The sequence below is a fragment of the Osmia lignaria genome, unplaced genomic scaffold (assembly GCF_051020975.1).
Source record: "Osmia lignaria lignaria isolate PbOS001 unplaced genomic scaffold, iyOsmLign1 scaffold0176, whole genome shotgun sequence".
NCBI classification, from domain to species: domain Eukaryota; kingdom Metazoa; phylum Arthropoda; class Insecta; order Hymenoptera; family Megachilidae; genus Osmia; species Osmia lignaria.
This window is the reverse complement of record NW_027478317.1, coordinates 15001-20000: the sequence shown is the minus strand read 5'-3', so window position 1 is coordinate 20000 and position 5000 is coordinate 15001. Positions and strand designations below refer to the sequence as shown.

Sequence of the window (5000 nt, the reverse complement as noted above, 5' to 3'; positions counted from 1 at the left end):
TATGTACTTAGACATGCATGGCTTAATCTTTGAGACAAGCATATGACTACTGGCAGGATCAACCAGGGAGCTTAGTTATTATTGTAAATTTAAATTTTCGTCGTCGGCCCTCCCTGTAAGACCGATCGACGTTAAGCCATTTCTCTTTTGTATGTAACACACATTTCATAAATTTTGTACCTCTTATAGAGGCCAAATATTCTCCTCCTCCTCTCATAAAGCACGAAAATCACTTTCACGCCGTGCATCCATCGTGCAAGCACGTAGACCACACACGCTGGACAATATAATAAAAGATAGCGCGGACAGTGGCATGCTATACAAATCGAGAAAGCGCGTACAGTGATCATGCTGGTCATTTTGCCACCAAATTTTATAATCTTTATCATTAGAGCGGGCCCACCAACCTCGTCTCTGTACTTTATACATTTCTCCTCCATCTGCACACACCTTTTCAAACATTAACGGAGAGAGTTCCTTGGACTTGCTTTAAATGTACATATTAGATATGTTGGAATCTCTCTCCTTTAGAAGTTTCCCCAGCCTTAAAACTTCTTTCATTTTTACTCCTCTCTCCATACTTATTTTCCTCTCTGAACGTATCAGAGAGGATTTTATTTCTGACACCTCTTGACTTTTCTTAAATTCAGGGACGTAATTTTGTTCATAATTCAGTGGACTTTTGTGTATTTTATACTTTAAATATTTCCAAACAGTCTCCCTTCTAAAAGTGATAGAACGAATTTTCGTCTAACACTACTTTCTTGGTTCAAAAATTTTATACAATCTTATAACTTTTTCAGTTTTAACAAATTTTGGTTACAGACAGTTGATGCTCAGTTTGTACAAGTATCCAACATTTATAAGTGCATACAGGTCACCAGCCTTATATTACAAGGCTCACCACATATGGGCCATTCGGTCTTAGACACCGACCCGTGGTAATGCTGTGTGGAGATTAATAATAATCCGCAACGGAAAACCGGAACGAGAATAGTCGAGAAAGTATATTCTCGAGGAGCGGTAGACTGCTTTTCAACCGAAGTCATAAAAGAGCCACACGCTCGACGCTACTCCCGACCGGTCCGAGCGAACCGAAAGTGCCTTCCTATAAATACCGAACGGCCGGCCGCTAGGTCGGCGACGCATGGGCTTACGCCCAGGCGTATGCCTGTGCAAACCGCCGTGAGAGCGTACCATCCCGCCGGCACGGTAAAACTTAGACTGAAAATATCGTCGAACATATCCTTTCATTTTATAACGTTCTATACATGAAAATTAATAAATTAACATGCAGGACATAATAAATTCACATTCTCATGTAAATCATGGGTTTAATTAATATTTTAAAAAATTTTAAAACCGCCCAGAACCGATGAGATGAAAATATTAAAACGATATTTTTGCATTTTCTTACGGTAAAACATTAACAAATAAGCGACTATAGCAATATAAAACTCCATTTGTAATTTAATTAATCAAAATTAATATTTTTTTTTGATTTTTCAGCGATCCAGAACCGATGAGACGAAAACATTAAAACGATATTTTTGCATTTTCTTACGACAAAACATTAACAAATACGAGACTATAACAATATAAAACTACATATGTAATTTAATTAATCAAAATTAATAATTTTTTTTGATTTTTCAGTGATCCAGAACCGATAAGTCGAAAATTTTAACAATCATATTTTTGCATTCTGTACCGTGGATCCATCGTTAAACGCTATTAAACTAACGTCCGTGATGGTATAAATGCAGATTTTCGCTCCGTTTAGCCAAAATAACGAACTTTAGGTGCGCTCCGAAATATTTCAAAGTCCCAGCGGCGTATTGCTTCGCCTCTTAGAACCGATTAGTCGAAAATTTTAACAATCATATTTTTGCATTCTGTACCGTGGATCGATCGTTAAACGCTATTGAACTAACGTCCGTGATGGTATAAATGCAGATTTTCGCTCCGTTTAGCCAAAATAACGAACTTTAGGTGCGCTCCGAAATATTTCAAAGTCCCAGCGGCGTATTGCTTCGCCTCTTAGAACCGATTAGTCGAAAATTTTAACAATCATATTTTTGCATTCTGTACCGTGGATCCATCGTTAAACGCTATTAAACTAACGTCCGTGATGGTATAAATGCAGATTTTCGCTCCGTTTAGCCAAAATAACGAACTTTAGGTGCGCTCCGAAATATTTCAAAGTCCCAGCGGCGTATTGCTTCGCCTCTTAGAACCGATTAGTCGAAAATTTTAACAATCATATTTTTGCATTCTGTACCGTGGATCCATCGTTAAACGCTATTAAACTAACGTCCGTGATGGTATAAATGCAGATTTTCGCTCCGTTTAGCCAAAATAACGAACTTTAGGTGCGCTCCGAAATATTTCAAAGTCCCAGCGGCGTATTGCTTCGCCTCTTAGAACCGATTAGTCGAAAATTTTAACAATCATATTTTTGCATTCTGTACCGTGGATCCATCGTTAAACGCTATTAAACTAACGTCCGTGATGGTATAAATGCAGATTTTCGCTCCGTTTAGCCAAAATAACGAACTTTAGGTGCGCTCCGAAATATTTCAAAGTCCCAGCGGCGTATTGCTTCGCCTCTTAGAACCGATTAGTCGAAAATTTTAACAATCATATTTTTGCATTCTGTACCGTGGATCGATCGTTAAACGCTATTGAACTAACGTCCGTGATGGTATAAATGCAGATTTTCGCTCCGTTTAGCCAAAATAACGAACTTTAGGTGCGCTCCGAAATATTTCAAAGTCCCAGCGACGTATTGCTTCGCCTCTTAGAACCGATTAGTCGAAAATTTTAACAATCATATTTTTGCATTCTGTACCGTGGATCCATCGTTAAACGCTATTAAACTAACGTCCGTGATGGTATAAATGCAGATTTTCGCTCCGTTTAGCCAAAATAACGAACTTTAGGTGCGCTCCGAAATATTTCAAAGTCCCAGCGGCGTATTGCTTCGCCTCTTAGAACCGATTAGTCGAAAATTTTAACAATCATATTTTTGCATTCTGTACCGTGGATCGATCGTTAAACGCTATTGAACTAACGTCCGTGATGGTATAAATGCAGATTTTCGCTCCGTTTAGCCAAAATAACGAACTTTAGGTGCGCTCCGAAATATTTCAAAGTCCCAGCGACGTATTGCTTCGCCTCTTAGAACCGATTAGTCGAAAATTTTAACAATCATATTTTTGCATTCTGTACCGTGGATCCATCGTTAAACGCTATTAAACTAACGTCCGTGATGGTATAAATGCAGATTTTCGCTCCGTTTAGCCAAAATAACGAACTTTAGGTGCGCTCCGAAATATTTCAAAGTCCCAGCGGCGTATTGCTTCGCCTCTTAGAACCGATTAGTCGAAAATTTTAACAATCATATTTTTGCATTCTGTACCGTGGATCCATCGTTAAACGCTATTAAACTAACGTCCGTGATGGTATAAATGCAGATTTTCGCTCCGTTTAGCCAAAATAACGAACTTTAGGTGCGCTCCGAAATATTTCAAAGTCCCAGCGGCGTATTGCTTCGCCTCTTAGAACCGATTAGTCGAAAATTTTAACAATCATATTTTTGCATTCTGTACCGTGGATCCATCGTTAAACGCTATTAAACTAACGTCCGTGATGGTATAAATGCAGATTTTCGCTCCGTTTAGCCAAAATAACGAACTTTAGGTGCGCTCCGAAATATTTCAAAGTCCCAGCGGCGTATTGCTTCGCCTCTTAGAACCGATTAGTCGAAAATTTTAACAATCATATTTTTGCATTCTGTACCGTGGATCCATCGTTAAACGCTATTAAACTAACGTCCGTGATGGTATAAATGCAGATTTTCGCTCCGTTTAGCCAAAATAACGAACTTTAGGTGCGCTCCGAAATATTTCAAAGTCCCAGCGGCGTATTGCTTCGCCTCTTAGAACCGATTAGTCGAAAATTTTAACAATCATATTTTTGCATTCTGTACCGTGGATCCATCGTTAAACGCTATTGAACTAACGTCCGTGATGGTATAAATGCAGATTTTCGCTCCGTTTAGCCAAAATAACGAACTTTAGGTGCGCTCCGAAATATTTCAAAGTCCCAGCGGCGTATTGCTTCGCCTCTTAGAACCGATTAGTCGAAAATTTTAACAATCATATTTTTGCATTCTGTACCGTGGATCCATCGTTAAACGCTATTAAACTAACGTCCGTGATGGTATAAATGCAGATTTTCGCTCCGTTTAGCCAAAATAACGAACTTTAGGTGCGCTCCGAAATATTTCAAAGTCCCAGCGGCGTATTGCTTCGCCTCTTAGAACCGATTAGTCGAAAATTTTAACAATCATATTTTTGCATTCTGTACCGTGGATCCATCGTTAAACGCTATTAAACTAACGTCCGTGATGGTATAAATGCAGATTTTCGCTCCGTTTAGCCAAAATAACGAACTTTAGGTGCGCTCCGAAATATTTCAAAGTCCCAGCGGCGTATTGCTTCGCCTCTTAGAACCGATTAGTCGAAAATTTTAACAATCATATTTTTGCATTCTGTACCGTGGATCCATCGTTAAACGCTATTGAACTAACGTCCGTGATGGTATAAATGCAGATTTTCGCTCCGTTTAGCCAAAATAACGAACTTTAGGTGCGCTCCGAAATATTTCAAAGTCCCAGCGGCGTATTGCTTCGCCTCTTAGAACCGATTAGTCGAAAATTTTAACAATCATATTTTTGCATTCTGTACCGTGGATCGATCGTTAAACGCTATTGAACTAACGTCCGTGATGGTATAAATGCAGATTTTCGCTCCGTTTAGCCAAAATAACGAACTTTAGGTGCGCTCCGAAATATTTCAAAGTCCCAGCGGCGTATTGCTTCGCCTCTTAGAACCGATTAGTCGAAAATTTTAACAATCATATTTTTGCATTCTGTACCGTGGATCCATCGTTAAACGCTATTAAACTAACGTCCGTGATGGTATAAATGCAGATTT

General features: G+C 39.0%; 1 non-coding gene across 1 annotated transcript in view; it reads right to left on the bottom strand.

Moving 5' to 3' along the window:
- LOC143308183 (small subunit ribosomal RNA) overlaps positions 1-69 on the bottom strand; it is a 1923-nt gene extending 1854 nt beyond the window's left edge. The window contains exon 1 of the ribosomal RNA XR_013065176.1: positions 1-69. This exon is cut by the window's left edge and continues 1854 nt beyond it. This is a non-coding gene — a ribosomal RNA (small subunit ribosomal RNA).
- Positions 70-5000: the final 4931 nt, after the last annotated feature.